Source organism: Agelaius tricolor, unplaced genomic scaffold (assembly GCF_023055355.1).
Source record: "Agelaius tricolor isolate 1412-34295 unplaced genomic scaffold, bAgeTri1.0.p SCAF_51, whole genome shotgun sequence".
Lineage (NCBI taxonomy): Eukaryota > Metazoa > Chordata > Aves > Passeriformes > Icteridae > Agelaius > Agelaius tricolor.
In genome coordinates, this window is record NW_027269311.1 from 661,261 (window position 1) to 677,973 (window position 16,713).

The 16,713-nt window shown below is 48.7% G+C and overlaps 1 protein-coding gene across 1 annotated transcript in view; it reads right to left on the minus strand.

Moving 5' to 3' along the window:
* Positions 1-16,713, minus strand: part of LOC139604468 (zinc finger protein 391-like) — a 200,497-nt gene that overhangs the window by 54,953 nt on the left and 128,831 nt on the right. The window lies entirely within an intron of this gene.

The following is a 16,713-nucleotide window of genomic DNA, read 5'->3' on the forward strand; positions in this document are numbered from 1 at the left end:
CCCTCAAGATTCCTACCAATCCAGAGCTTTCAAGAGAAGCCAACTCCTTTGGGAGAGATACCATCAACACATGGTAAACCAAAACCAGGGGAGAATTCCCAGCACAGGAAGATTTCCACCATCCTGCAGAACAAAGGTGTGATGGTGTTTGCAGGGTTTCTTGGATGAGGGAAGAGATGAGGATCTGACTCCATGGTTCAGCAGGCTTGATTTATTATTTTGTGATATATAATATATTAAAACTACACTAAAAGAATAGAAGAAAGGATTTCATCAGAAGGCTAGCTAAGAATAGAAGAGGAAGGAATGATAACAAAGGCTTCTGGCCTGGACTCTCTGTCTGAGCCAGCTGGGCTGTGATTGGCCATTAATTACAAACATCCAACATGGGCCAATCAAAGATCCACCTGTTGCATTCCACAGCAGCAGATAATAATTGTTTACATTTTGTTCCTGAGGCTTCTCAGCTTCTCAGGAGGAAAAATCCTAAGGAAAGGATTTTTCATAAAAGATGTCTGCGACACAAAGGTGCTGAGACATTTTCTTCTGGACGTGCTGCAGCAGATAACTTGCTTTGCTGTACACTGTGTCTGCAGGGCTGGATCCGTGCCCACACAGGAGCTGGGAGAGAACAGCTGCTTTGGAAGCTCTTCCAGCTGGGACCAGCCCTGTCTCACAGGGCTTTGGGCAGAGTCTGAGCTTCCCCCCCAACATGCTCAGGTGCCCAAGGGCAGCTTGGTCTTGACACCAGCAGGGGCTATTTACAAATCACAAACGGGACAGGGCTGCTGTGGAACTGCCTTGAGCTGTTTTATTTTCCAGCATCACTCTCATTACATGGTTATGACAATGGGAAGATGCCAGCAGCTCACATCCCAGGCAGCAGACCAAGAACTTAATGTTACAACTTCCTTTATAAGTTTCTTGACCAATCACACAAAGCAAAAGCACATTGACAGTAGTTCCATCCAAACACTATAAGCACACATACCTTTGGTTAAAACAATGCTTGCTTATTTTGAATACAATACCTGCTTGTAAGCCTTAAAACACAATGCACAGAGCTCCATTATTAAGCCTTAACCCCCCTAATATCTTGCTAGATAAACTTTTCTGTAGCTTAAGGAGTTATTCTAGACAAACATTAATACACAGACCATTGTTCTATTTGTCCTTGCTTTTCTACTTTTTAAATAATTTTTCTGCTGACCTATCTCATGGCAGCTGCTTAGCTCTAATCACAGTTCTACTGTATCTGAGGCTTGCCTTTTGCAGCTTTCCCAAAACCCTCTAATTTAGTGGATTCCCACAATTCCCCCTCTCTTTTCAGCTAAAAAGAAACCTTCATAATTGTGTCATTTATTACTTGCATTTCGTAGCCTTACTGTAATATTTCTGCCTATTACCTACTTAAAGCATTTTCTTGCTTGCACTAAAGCAGGGGCAGGGAGAGCAGGGACCCCAGGGCAGTTTGCAGCCTTAACACAGCCCAGTGGGTACTTACAGTGAAAGATGTCAGTCTTTCCCTGGACAAAAGACGAGGTGTCGAGCTCTTCTTTGGGAATCCAGAAGCCATTTTGAAGGCAGGACCTCCCAGATGAGTGACAATGCCTCAACAGAACTGGAAGGAGCAACAATGGAACTCTGAAAATCCAGAACCCAATTCATGGCAGATTCAAGGCATATACTGGTGCTAAACATTTTCTATGATTTGAAAGTAGCTAAGTGCTTGTTTGGTGTAAGTAGCTAGTATGTTAGGCCTCTAGTTGGACTTTATTTGAACTATAGGGCTGCCTTGTGCAATTCAAAGATGGATCATACTGAAACCTGGAGCTAAAAATCTGAACATTAATAATCGTTAGAACAGACAAAGCTGCAGCCTAAATATTACTTTAAAATAGCTTAGAGTGGACATCCTCTTCTTTAGGCCAAAGCACCCCTGCTCTCTCAGCTGCTTCTCACAGGACTTGGGAGAGACTGGAATGTTATGGCTAATGGCTGAAATATCATTATAAAGGACTTTCTGCCCATTGGGACAAAACTGTATAAAGAAGCTGCGACCACCCAAGCCCACCCTTCCCTGAAAATGCCTCCTGACTGGAACTTGGCACTGTGAGTTAAGCTGCCTAAGGGAACTTGAGACAAGACAAAGGTGACACTATTGTCCCATTAGCTCAGGGCTGGGGAGAAGTAAACAAGGCTGAGGAGAAAAACCTATCCACAACAAAGCCAAACCCAGCAGCTGTGCTGAAAATCAGCTCTGTCTGGCTTCAAGGTGGGCAAGTCACAGCCACAGACTCGTCTGCTGAGGCCAGGTTTGCACACAAACCTCCCATCAAAGACCTCCACAGTGCCCCCAGACCCATTCCTGAGGCCTTGCACCAGACGACTGCAGGGCACGCAAAGTAACACAACAAACCTGAAAATCCAGAAGCCAATTGATGGCAGACTCAAAGGACAGACAGATGCTAAAGATTTTATATTATTTGAAAGTAGCAATAGACAGAGTCCAACTTGCCCCACCCCAGGGAGGCACCTGGGAGGTCCCACCTTGCCCAAATCCGCATGAATCCATTGGAGTCTTACGTTTTGCCAGACCTCAGCACAGAGAAGACCAGAAGAGGATTTTATGGTATGCCAATGGGATCCATGGAATGGTGATGTTTTTCACTTAATCTGTCTCTGTCACTCTCTTTCTTCCCCTTCTTCCCAACCCCCCATCCCCATCCCCCCCCCCACCCCCGCTTCTTTTTCTTTTCCTTTCTCTCTCTCTTCCTCACATTTACTGTTACATAAAATCCAGACTATTGATTTTGGCATATGGTCTCGTTTGCACCTCAATTCACAGGCCTCTCTCTAATAATTTTAATAACCAGATGATAACAACCCACTGAAACTTGAACAGACCTTGTTCACCTTTAAGCAGTTTAAGCAACCACTATACAGGAAAAAAAAGTATAGACCAGTACATTTGGAAAATGTTGCATTCCTTCAGTGCAAAAAAAAAAAGCACAATCAGTAGAGCATATATTGTTCATCCACTCAGCTGTGCATTGTGGTGGTGTTCACAGGGGTCTTAGGATGAGGGAAGAGATGAGGATCTGACTCTTGATTTATTATTTTATGATATATATTCTATTAAAATTATACTAAAAGAATAGAAGAAAGGATTTCATCAGAAGGCTAGCTAAGAATAGAAAAAGAAAGAATGAATAACAAAAGCTTGTGTCTCAGACAGACAGTCTGAGCCAGCTGACTGTGAGTGGCCATTAATTAGAAACAACTCTAGGAGACCAATCACAGATGCACCTGTTGCATTCCACAGCAGCAGATAACCATTGTTTACATTTTGTTCCTGAGGCCTCTCAGCTTCTCAGGAGAAAAAACCCAAAGGAAAGGATTTTTCATAAAACATGTCTGTGACAGTGCAGACCACCGAACTGCTGCACCAGAAGACGGGCATTATCCCATCCTGTATTTCCCTTTGGCATTCTCTCTCAGAGTGCAGATGAGACAAAACCAAAAAGTTCAACTTGAGTCAATCTTTACCTTCAAAGGAAATTCAGGAACTTTCTGCAGAGGCCGATGCTCTGCACGCTGATGAACTCCTTGCAGAGGCCAATGCTCTGCACGCTCAGGAACTTTGCAGAGGCCAATGCTCCGCGAACAATTCCCCTGGCGAATCGCCCAGTGAAGCCGCCTGCAGGAGCCCAGGCTGCGCACAACCAGCCAGGGCCGCGTTCTCAGGCAACTGAGGCCGCGCCGCTGTCACAGACGCTGCCGCCGCGTTCGTGGTTTCCAGGCAGCCGCGGAACCCGGCAGCCGCCGCCCTTTCCCGGATCCTGCCCCTCCCGGCCCCGCACGCCCCCCAAGATGCTGCCGGGGCTCGGGGGCTTCGTCTGCCTGGGCTGGGGCTCGGCCTCCCCTGCGGGACAAGGTGAGGGGGGGTCCCCGGGGGTCGTGTCCCCCCGGGAGCGTGTGTGAGTCCCCCATGTCCCCCCCAAGCCGGGGTCACCCCCTTTTCTCTGCCCAGAGCTCCTGAGCCAGCTCCTGCTGCCGCCTGGGAGGGGCTTTGGGGAGCCCCCCGGGGACCCCCTTGAATGCCCATTCCTGGGCACTGGGACCCTTCGCATCTCCTTCCCCAGCTGCAGGACCCCCTGCACCCCCTTATCCTGCCCCGACACCCCCTGCACCCCCTTTCCCGGGTGTCCTCCTCTCCCAGCCCCTGGATCCCCCGTTTCCATGAGCCCGGGGACCCCCGCACCCCATTCCCGGCCAGCCCGGGGCACCTCAGCCCCAGGCCTTCCTTTGCCCGGCGACCGGTGACGTCACTGCAGACTCGGGCCGCCATTGGCGAGCAGCAAAGAGCGGCGCCAATGGCGGGGCCGGAGGCGGCTCAGGGGCCATGAAGACCCTTGAGCTGTGAGGGGCCGTGAGGGGCCATGAAGGGCCGTGAGGTGTCACTCTTGCGCCCAGAATGACACAGGAACAGGCAGGAGGCGGTATTGCAGAAAGACTAAGAGAAGGTTTTATTCAAGAGAACCGTGCGGTTTTTATAGAGTGATACGATATATTCTATTTGATTGGCTAGTTAACAAAAAACATTCTTTATACACCGTCCTTGAGAAGAAGAGAAAGACGAAGTAGAAGAACACCACCTGCAGATTGTTTATACTTAAGTTCTCACATTCTTACAACTTGCTAATAATTCTCCCAAGCTGCTGTGAGAAACACTTGCTGTTTCTCTCTCTCTGTGCCATGGCATCCACAGTGAGGGGCTGTGAGGGGTCTTGGGCAACTGTGAGGGAGCCATGAGGGGCCTGTGAGGGACCATGGGGAACTGTGTGGTGTTATCTTTTTATACTAAAAACTACGTGTACACTATTTACAATAACTTCTTAATACTTATCACCTATGTTAGACAGTGAGTTTTTATTCTAAACTAATCTAAAAATGGAACATAACTTGAAAGATGGAGGAAGAAGGAAAGGGAGGGAGGAAGGAAGGGAGGGAGGAAGGAAGGAAGGAAGGAAGGAAGGAAAGACAAGGCACACTTAAATTCTTCTATCTTGGGACTTCAAGCCCCCATTCTAAAAATCTCAAAAATCTATTTTTCACCCCGTGACAAACTAACTATTATTCTACTTAAACTTTCTTGACTTGTAATTCTTCCTATAAAGGTTGGTAATTGTTTTTTCCAAGGGCTAAATCAAAGGCACAGGGGTCTTGGGCTCTGTGCCAAGGTCTCTGAGCCCCCTGGGCAGGGGCTGGAGCCCTCCAGGGCAGCCAGAGGAATGTTCTGGGTTCCCTCAATATTATATTCAAAGAAATGATATACTAAAAGTACACTAAAGAAAGAGAAAGGATACATCAGAAGGCTGGAAAAGAATGAATAATAAAAACCCGTGACTGACCAGAGTCCTGACACAGCTGGACTGGGATTGGTGATTAAATTAAAACAATTCCCATGCTGGGTAAACAGTCCTCCAAATCACATTCCAAAGCAGCAAAACAGGGAGAAGCTGAAGCTTCCCAGCTTCCCAGGACAAGAAATCCTCGTGAAGGGATTTTCCATAAAATATCATGGTGACACTGTTTGGCTTGGTTTGGTTGAGATGGGGGTTGAGGTTGGGGTTTGCTGCGTTTTGTTGATTGGAAAGGAAAGAGAGAGTTTTTGGGGTTTTTGGTTTTTAACGTGTGTGTTTCACAGAGTTGTGCCCAGCTTCTCAGTGGTTCAGCAGCCCGTCAGTTACACAAAAAGCTTTGCATCACTTCCCTGAATTTTCCTCCCATTCCAAACCAGGACAGGGTGGTGTTGCAGACATATTTTATGAAAAATCTTTTCCTTAAGATTTTTTCTCTTGAGAAGTTGAGAGACTTAAAAAACAAAATGTAAACAATGATTATTTGCTGCTGTAGAATGCAACAAGTGCATCTTTGACTGGTCTCATGTAATTGTTTTTAATTAATAATTAATCACAGTCCAGCTGTCTCAGACTCTCTCGTCAGTCACAAGATTTTATTATCATTCTATTCTTTTCTATTCTTTGTGAGCTTTCTGATGAAATCTTTCCTTCTATTCTTTTAGTAAGTTTTAATATATCATTTTCTTTTAACATAATATATATCACAAAATAGTAAATCAACCTTCTGAAACATAAAGTCAAGATTCTCATCTCTTCCCTCGTCCTGAGACCCCTGTGAACACCACCACAGGGTGGGGTCATCAACCCACGGTGGGAGCATCTCCTAGGGCTTGGTCAATCTCCTACTTGTCTCCCAGTGCTCCCAGCACCTCCCAGTGGTGCTGAGCCTGTCTCCTGCTGGTTCCACCACCTACCACTTGCTCCACGACCATCTCCCGGTGGTCTCACCATCCTCCCCTGATGGCACAGCCCCGTTTCTCCTCCCCAGGACCTACTTCTACAGCGGGCACAGCTCCGTCCCCCCAGCCCCTGCGTGCCCCCAGGCTCCTCTGACACCTGCCAGTTCTCCAGCCCCTGTTCCGCGGCTCTTGTGGAGTCCTGGTCTATGAGGCCCCCACCTTCACCGTGGCCATCTTCTTCTCCAGCCCCCTGGACTACAACCGCTTTGCCGTGGAGCTGGGCCTGGAGCTGTCCCTGCTCAGAGCTCACCTGGGCAGGTTGGAGCACACCTACCACTGCATGTCCCAGATGAGGACGTCCTTCACCACCAACGGGACCACTGCGTGCTGCCACGTCACCCTGGACACCTGCCAGGAGCCCGTCCAGGTGAGTGTTGGCCACGTCAAGGTGGCAGCCACCATGTCCAGCACACGGAGATCCATTATCAGGGTGGTTCTGCAGGAGCAGGAGGGCTCAGGGAAGGAAGCTGGAGAGAGGCTTCCATGCTATGTGACAGCAAAGGGATTAATTTAGTTTTTAGTGGGCTTGTGAACAGAGAAACAAGGCACACAAAAACTTCTTTCCCAGCAAGAACAGTTGGAAGAGAAGAAGAAGACATCCGGCTCAAGAATGTAGGAATAGACAAAACAAGGACTGAATCTGGGCTTGATGGTAATGGGTAAATTGTAATATGTAAATTGCTTACTTGTAAAATCATGTGTGCCCGAATGGTTAGGAGTGTCCTTTGTGTGACCTCAGGCCTGAATAAATTATGCCTTTTAAACCAAATTAGTGTTAAGGAGTCTTGTTCCAGTATTTTGGAGATTTTGTGGCAGTAAATTGGAGAGCCAGCCAGAAGATCAGCCTAGAGCTTCAATGAATCCACAGATCTCCAGCCAGCACTGAGGAATTTTCAGGGAGAAAATCAACTTTAGACCTTCAGGGACTTGAGGCAAGATCCCTGGCCTAAGTGAAGGCATCATTTAAATTATTTTCCTTTGGGTTATTGGCAAGGGATGCAAATCCCCACACAGAGTTACTGGTAAGTGTCAGAACCCAGGAAATTCCTCTGGCTGCCCTGGAGGGCTCCAGCCCCTGCCCAGGGGGCTCAGAGACCCTGGCACAGAGCCCAAATCCCCTGTGACTTTGATTTTGACCTATGGAAAAAAAAATACCAACCTTATATGAAGATCTGCAAGCCACGAAATTCTAAGTAGAATAATAGTCAGTCATGGGGTGAAAAATAGATTTTTGGGAGTTTTTAGAATGGGGGTTCAGGAGGCAAGATGGAGGAATCTGGGTGTTGTCCTGTCTTTCTCCTTCTTCTTCTTGGTCTCCAACTTCTGCTGTGATGGTGGCACTTTTAGATTGGTTTAGAGTAGAAGCTCACTGTCTAACATAGGTGATAGGTATTGGGAAGTTATGATAAATAATGTACATGTAGTTTTTAGTATAAAAGATAACACCACCCTGAGGGTGTCAGTGTGCCCCTGTCTGTCCTGCTGAGCAGACATCGGCAGGCCAGAAGAAAGAATTTTATAGATAAGAAACAATGAACAACCTTGAGAATAAGAACTGAAGAGTTCTGACTCCTTCTTTGACCACCAGGCTGGGAAAAGAGACTTTCTAACCTATCTCGGGGTCACTCTGACCAGCAGAGACTCCGAGAGCTAAGGGGGGTTTGAGCCCCGGGGTGAGCTTATCAGGGAGAAGTTTGAGTTCCTGACCTCAGGGAGTCAGAGTTTCCCCTCTCTGGAGTTCAAGTCCCCAAGAACTATCAGGGGTTCGAGTTCCCTAGGAAATATTAGAGGTTGTCTTTGGGATGTATTGACAGTAAAAGATTTTAAAATCACAAAATCCGGGGAGCAAGAAATAAAGTTAGGCTTAGTAGGCCCTGGGAAAATGTTAAAGGTAGGCCCTGGGGAAATGTTAGACCTTGTATTTGCCAGATCATGTGAAACTGCAGCCGTGTAGTCAGTATATGATAAAAGATACAATTGTTAGATGTGATTAGATATAATTATTGTTGAAAGAATCATGAGAAACTATGTTAGAGGTTTGAGGGTATCACGAGGAATCCATGCTTGGATGATATCAATGTATACAATAGAACAATGTACGTTTAATAATTAATATGTAAGTTATATAACAATAGAATATAAAACATGTTCGGTCCCAAAGCATGTCAGAGTCAGATTTGGGTTTGTGTCCCCTGACACCCAGAGCTCTTAATAAAAGCACCTGCATAGAATCATTCTGTGATTATGTGTTCCTGAACACTAACAGTATCAGGAATTGTTGTATCAGACCAAGATCATAGTTTCAAGAAAAATCATTGTTCTGCTCTCTTGTAGCATAGGCTGCAATCATCTTAACTTGGATGGAGGAAAGAAGAAAAAAGAAAACCACATTCTTCATTTACAACTGAAGCCTGGCCACAGCTTCATCTGGAGCCCCTTTTGTGGTGAAGATTGGTTAATTCCTTTGCATTCCTCACATTCTCTGCATTCTTCTTGAACTCTGAGAGCATGTTCATGTGAGAGTGGTACCTTGATGTGAGTTTGCCAGCATATCAACATGGGGATGTCCTTGATACAAAAATTCATTTGCAGAGGGAGTGTTGAGAGTGTTGGAGCGTGACTGAGTGTTTGCAGGTGGTTTGGAGTTGCTTTGTTTTTGTGTGCCTGGCTGAGATGGCATTTGTGGGCTTGAAGCCCCCTCTTTTGTCAGTTTGAGTGACTGCAGGTTTGGCAGTCCCCTTCCTCTTCCCCTCTCCCCCCTCCATGACAAAGCTGGAAATACCATTATGACTTTCAGAGGTAATAGCTTGTATATCTGTTATTACTGAATATGGGGCCAATTTCTTCTGAAACTAAAGTGGGAGATGATATTCCAAATTCTCCATTGCAATGTTTGTTGAGCTACTGGAAACAGACCCACTAACTAAAGCTAATCCAATATTGTAATCAGTGCTGGTCAGCATACAAGCTAAACTCCCAGGCTAAGTGGCCAGAGAATGGTACCTTAGTTTATAACAACTTTTTACAGCTGACATTGTTTTGTAGAAGAGGAGGGAAATGGAATGAATTGCTGTTATGGATGGGTAATGCCACAGCTGGCTCTTGCAATTAAAGGATGGATATGATGTGAATGTTAAGAGAAGTTTTATTGATTTCTGGTTATGTTCTTGTGATTTGTTGTTTAGATGTCTTCTCTTCTCTCCGCAGTCCCCTTCCCTCCCAAATTGTTGCCCAGGGAGGGTCTTGCTAGCCAGGACAGGTGGAGGGAGGGTGAGTACCTGTACCCCTGGCATGGGGCATTTGGGAGGAGGCAAAGCTGTTACCAGGAGGGGTGGCATGACAACACCTGGCTGTTGGAATCCTGCATGCTGAGAATTTTAAACTTTCTCTGCTGAAAGGCACAGACTCGCAAGAGAACACTGCATTTGACCTGGGGCTGTGGAGAAAGCTTCCAGAATTGATTAATAGCACTGGGATTATGGGTGCATAGTTGGATTTACAATTAAATATAAAAAAGAAATATTGTTCCTCCTTGATGCTATTCAACTGCCCAGAGAAGTGGCTGCACTACACCACAAAGCACAACACCAACAAGGGGATTCCCAAATTCCTACAGGGAACAGATGTGCAGATAAAGCTGCACAAGAGGTTGCACAACCTGGTGTTAATACCTGAGAAAGCCATTTCTCTTCCAGAAGTTAGCCCTGGATATTGTCAAGCAGATTTAAAATTAGCTACTTCTCTAGAAGCCCAGAATAAAGAGCAGAATGGCTGGTAACTCCCAACAATCCTGTCAGAGTCCCACCACAACTGGTGTTGCAAATTCTCAAGAGAAACACCAGCAAACCCACTGGGATTTCAATGCTATGGTGAGTAGTCTGCGGGCTCAGACACCCAGTGCTCTTATGACAAAAATTGTCAAGTCTGTTACAGAAAAATGCCTGATATGTCTTTAAAATAATCCTTTGAACTTATAAAGGCCACCTTCAGATATCACTGAAAGAGGAAACACTCCCAGAGGTCACTGGTAAATTGATTTTTGAGCTACCATGCTGTGGTGGTTTGACAGGAAATGTGTTTTCTGGGATGCTGTGTTTTGGGCCAATGGATGTTCAGGCTTTAATATTGGCATTTAACCTGGCCATTGGGACATTAGACACGCCTCTGAGAACACGGGGTTAAAAGCAGAGCTCTCCCTTGGGAGGGTCCTTTTGGGTTTCTGGCGGGAAAGAGTTTGGGGAAAAGCCATGAGGCCGGGAGAGGTGGGCCTGAGCCCGGGGGTGGAAGGGTGGAAGAGAGAAAGAGAGAAAAAGAGAGAGACGGTGCCTGGGACTGTAACCTTGAGACTGGATAAACATGGGCCTGTGCCGGCAGCACAGCTGGGAAGGGGAAAAGGGGGGGGGGGGGGGTGCAGCCAGCCGCTTGTAGGAGCTTTTAACCCCTTTTTGGAGAATGAGAACTTTACAGATCATTGACCTCTCCTAGAAGATAGAGTGGAAGATGAGGAAGGAAATGTGCAAGTGTGAGAGAGGTCTGGGTGAGTGAGAGATAGTGGAAGAATAGAGAAGAATCCTAGTGGGAAGAGATGATGGAGTGGCTTTTGCTGGACTCTTTTTGTATAGCCATGGACAGAACCATGTTCCTTGTGACACAGAGACTGCATTCTAGGGGGAGGCAATGGCCACAGAACCAAGAGGGTTCAGTGTTGGTGCCCCTCGGCCCCAGGGGGTGAAAAAATATGGGGGGGACAGGTGTCCCAAAGGAGAGACTGTGCCTTTTTTGGATTGGGACAGAGCATCCTTAAAAAAGACAACCCTAGAAGCAGCTCTGGTCCGTGTTCAGCGGTGAGAGCACTGGACATGAAAGGAAGAGGTCACGACGGCAGATGTACTCCGGGCGGTGCCACGAGTGACACAGAAACACACAAAGCTTCAGCTGTGTTTCCAAGAGAAGCCCATGGTACAAGAAGGACTCCTCTCCTCTTGATGAACTGAGGATTGATTGTTTGAAAGGTAGTTCTAGACTAAGAGTTGGTGATTTAGAGAGTAGATGCATTGTATTGGAAATTTGGTGAATGGGGGAAGAAATGTATTTGTAAAGTTTTCATTTTCCCTGTGTGTGTTCCTTTTATCTATAGTTGTAGAGTAGTTAATAAAGTTCTGTTTTCTTTTCTTTCCTAAGTAGGAGCCTGCTTTGCTTATTCCTGGTCACATCTCACAGCAGAAACCAGAGAGAAAATATCTTCATAGAAGCACTAGCATTGTGCCAGTGTCAAACCATGACACTCCCCTTTCTCAAATACTTCTGTTGCTGTGTTCCCCCACACAATGATGTCATCAATATATTGCAGATGTTCTGGAGCCTCACCCTTTTCCAGTGCAGCCTGGATCAGTCCATGGCAGATGGTGGGGCTGTGCTTCCACCCCTGGGCCAGTCGGTTCCAGGTGTACTGCACGGCCCTCCAGGTGAAAGCAAACTGAGGCCTGCATTCTGCTGCCAGAGGAAAGGAGACAAACATGTTGGCAATGTCAATGGTGGTGTACCACTTCACTGCCTTGGACTCCAGCTCGTACTGGAGTTCCAACATGTCTGGCACAGCAGCGCTCAGTGGTGGAGTCACTTCATTCAAGCCACGATAGTCCACAGTCAATCTCCATTCTCTGTCAGACTTGTGCACAGGCCAGATGGGGCTCTTGAAGGGTGAGTGGGTTTTGCTGACCACCCCTTGGCTCTCCAGCTCACGGATCATTTTGTGGATGAGGATCACGGCATCTCAATTTGTTCAATATTGCCGGCGGTGCACTGTCGAGGTGGTGCGGCTGCGCTGATTGCAGGAGACCCGGCTGCTCACAGCCCAGCACGCAGCCTGGGTGCTTGCCCGACTCGGAGTCGGGTCCGCACCTGTGGGTCACAGCCTCACAAGAGGGCGATAGCCACGAAGCGCGCAGAGACGAAGAGAGGACTCAGGCAGTGTAGGAAAAACGTTGGATTTATTGACCAACAAACGGGAGAAGCTGCAAGGAGCAAGGTAGAGGGAAGCTGCCTGAGCAAGGAGCAACTGGGATGCAACAACTTATAAAGGCAGGGGGTGGGGATGGGTGTAAACTTCTAACAACAAATCCGGGTACAGAAACTTAGATACATACTAAGAGTGACAGAACAGGTTAACAAATCAAGAAAAAATTGAGGAGGGGCCCCAGCCCCAGACCAATCGCCCGACGCCTTGGAGAGAAGAGTCTAGAAGAAGAGGATGGGTCGCCGGGTGACGGACAAGGGGACTGGGGAGGGGAAAACCTGGATACATGAAAGAAACCATAGCAACACAGGAGGGGCGAAAGGATTGACATAAAACTGCTCGAAGCAGGGGAATTCCAAGACAAACCATTGTTACTTAGGATAGGGGGGGGGGACTGGAGCGAACCAAGAACAAGACACCACAAGGTGGCAATTGGCACTCGTTGCTCTTCCACCTTCAGGAGTCCTACTGCAGATGGGCTTTCTGATAGTCCAGGCAAAGTGTTCAACTGCTTGATGTCCTCAGCCTCTACAGCAGCTATGCCAAAAGCCCATCTGAGTCCCTTTGGGTCTTTGTAACAGCCATTCTGGAGGAAATCCATGCCCAGAATACACGGGGCCTCTGGGCCAGTCACAATAGGATGTTTCTGCCACTCCTTCCCAGTCAGGCTCACCTGGGCTCCCAACAGGGTCAATTGCTGTGATCCCCCCGTCACCCCAGCAATGGAAACAGGTTCTGCCCCCACATGTCCCGATGGTATCAGGGTACACTGCGCACCAGTATCAACTAAGGCATCGTATTTTTGTGGCTCTGATGCCCCAGGCCATCGGATCCACACTGTCCAGAAAATCCGGTTTTCCCGTATCTCTTCCTGGTTAGAGGCAGGACCCCCCCTAGCCCTGGTTATTATTTCTTTCCTGGGCATACATGGTCGAGGTACCTTCCAGGGGATCTGACGGATGCTACTCAGCAGCTCAGTCATGGAAGGTTGGGGCTACCTTCACTTTACTGAGTTCCCTCAATTAGTGTTTCCCTCCTTGAGCTGATGCATCCATGCTGCCAGGACAGAAGTGGGTTTCCCATCCCACCTTCCCATGTCTCCCCCATGGTCCTGCAGAAAGAACCACAGGTCAGCCCGTGGGCTGTACCCTCTCTCTCTAGCTGGGGAACGTTGGGCGCTGACTCTGGGGCCTGTGACTCACACTGGTGCAATGTGGGAACTGTTCCTCCTCACCTCCTCCCTCATCTCCCTCATCTCCTCTCTGAGTTCTTGGACCACAGCAGAGACATGAGCCTGCATTGGCCCATTGATCACACTCTCATAATTTCTAAGCTTGTTGGCAACAGAACCTCCTGTCTCTCGTTTGTTATTGGCAATAATCATTGCAATGAAGGTGGTGTATTGAGCTGGCCCCAGATTTGCCAGACTCCACAACATTTGCCCTGTGCACCTGACCTTGTTGGGGTCATTATCATGCTGTCCATCCCTCCCAAAGAGTACCTCCAATACTGCCACTTCTCTCAGCTCTTGGATCCCTTCCTCAAGAATCTTCCAGAGCACATTCTGTGGTGCTGGTCCTGCATTCTCTCCCTGTGGACAAACCTCTCTCTGACACTCATTAAAAGCTGTTCCCAGAGGGAAAGGGACCTTGGCTCCCTTACAAAAATCAGATTCATACCTGAGTCCTGAGTCAAGGGTCCCAAATTCCTTGCCTCACCACCATCCAGCTGGACACCTGTACCCATAAGGTCCCAGACCCAAAGTAGCCAGGTTCTATAAGCCTCACATCCCTGTCATACAATGTCTTTGTGCAGATTACGGAGACTTTCGTAGGTCAGGGACTCGATGATGACCTCAACTGTTGCCTCTCCTGGGCATTGGGAAGGCCCTCCTTTCATATCCTCATGATATGAAAATCATGGTAAGATTTCATCTTAGATCTCCTTGTTTCCACAGGGGCGACTGCTGCTGGCTGTGACTGCCTTTGCAGTTCAGCTGGAACCTGGACAGTTGTAACATCTGTGGGTTCCACTGCTGCACCATCAGACTCTCCCTCTTTGAGGCAGGGGGATGGCTTTTCACCAGCTGTGGAAATGTACTCCTTCAGCACCTGGCCCATCTCTTTCATTAGAACCCTCATCCAGCCTGGGTGGTTCATTTCTGAGGTGGGCTGTGGGGCAGGGTCAGGCTCTGGGGCAGCAGCATCCCTGGTCTCTGGGGTAGGTGTCAGTGTGGTTATCCAGGTTAATCTTCCCTTATCGCTGAATGCTAAATGTACCAGGCCTATCAGCAACACCAGCCACTGTATGATATCATTAGCATTTAGAGTGGATCTGAACCCTTTGAAAACTGGTGGGGCAGACCCAAAGAGCTGGGTGAAGGGCTGGGAAAAAATTTGCCCCCGTGTCATTTCTTCACAGTAAGAACCATTATTAAAGTAACCCCAAAACCATACACTTAGTGTGTGATAGCTCTGAATCCATGTGCCTGCCTTCCAGAGGAAGTTAAAGATCCATGAATTCCTCACCTCATTAAGCCATAAAGCAAACTGGATAACAGCCAGGGCAGCCTTAGTTTGGTTAGCCTGTGTTCCCAGGGATTGCCTGGGTGCTCCTGATGGGGCAGAAGGAAGAGCTCCAGGCCCTCCGTGAGGGTGATGAGGGCAGTGGGCTGTCAGCGGGGGCTGGCTGGGGGAGCTGCAATGCCTGGGCAGGAGCTGCAATCCCTGCCCCGGCTGTGGTGGGCTTTGCTCCCTGTGTGGACCAGGGGTGGCGTGGGCAGAGCACACAGAGATTTCAGGGATGCGGGCAGGGGGATTCATGGCCAGCACTTTGCAGCTGATCCCCTTGGCCTCTCCTCTCTTGTGGCCATGGCAAGAGCTGGGTGGGATGGCTCTGGCAGGAAGGTCTCCTTGGATTCCTGCACATCCAGGTTCTGACCGTGGCTCTGTTCCTCTCTCTTCCAGCCCTTTGAGCCCTGAGTGAAGACAACAGCCCCTCCTGCATAAGCACATTTGTTCAGGTGATGTTTGAGGGAAGAGCTGCAGAACTTTCATCTGCTGGCTCAGAAGAACCAGTGTCTCTTTAAGACCTCCAGATCCCTTGGAAGGTGAGACCACCAGGAGACCAGAGGGGATCAGCTGGAGTTCCAGGCACAGCTGATGACTGGCACAACTGAGCCTGTGGGAAGCTCCCATGGCTCCTGCCTTCTCCCTCCCTGTTGACAGCTCCCTCCCTCCAGCCCTCAGACCGTGCCCATCCCCTTTCTTCCCTTCCAGCTCATCCCTCTGCTTCGCCTTCCATTAATAAACAGTTTGGCTTCCTCACTTTACCTGCATCTCTGTGGAGCTGGAGTGATTCAAATCCGGGGCCCTGGGACACACAGGCCCCTGCTGCCGTTCTCTCCCACACTGTGTTTTGTGCACAGACACAGAGGAACAAGGACAGGTCAGGAGGGAAAGGTTCCTGTGCTGAAGGTCCAGTTCCACAACACTGTGGAGTTACAGATCTTGCTGAGCACCCTGGAGCCGTGGATTTTGGAAGAGCCGACCTGAGGATGCTCTGAACCCAGCTGAGAGGGATTCCATGGCAAGCATCCATGGAGGGCAAATGAGCTTGGAATGCTGGAAGGTTTCAAGAACAGCTTCCTGAAAGCACAGCAATGCTCCATCCCTGCACAGGATGAGGAAGAGGGCAGAACCAGAGACCATCCGGGCTTAGCAGGGAGCTCTGGGTGTGCCTAAGGGCAAATGAAGCAGCAGCACGGTGCCCGAGACTCGGACACGCGGCCGTGCCGGTGCCCGGAGAGCTGTCAGGCAGTGCCGGGATCCCGGCTGTGGTTCTGGTCCCCACAAGTGAGGAATGGCAGCCCCAGGCTCAGAGCCAGTCAGAAAGCCAACCAAGGGAGAGCAGAGGGAGGGCACCCTTCCAGTCTCTCCCGGGCATGGCCGCAAATCAACCCCTGCTGCTTCTTCCTCCGCCTGTGTTTGGGCTGTGCTGGTGGCAGAGCCAGCCAGGTTGTGCTCTGTGTTCCAAAGCCTGTTGGGAGCGGGCATGAAAAGTGCTGTGTGCACAGCAGAGAGTCCTGGAAGGTGCTGGCAAGAGCATCCTGTGGGGACAGGGCTCTGGGCTCTGGCTGGGAACAGCCTGGTTTTGGTGCTGTGAGCACAGGCAGGAGCTGAGGCAGGGGAAGAGGCAGCGGGCAGCTTGTGTTTGTAGAGGGCCTGGGGCTGCACCTCTGAACCTGCACCTGGACACACACTTGGGGGAATACGAGCTAGAGCTGGAGTGCCTGTCCTGAAAGGACCTGGAG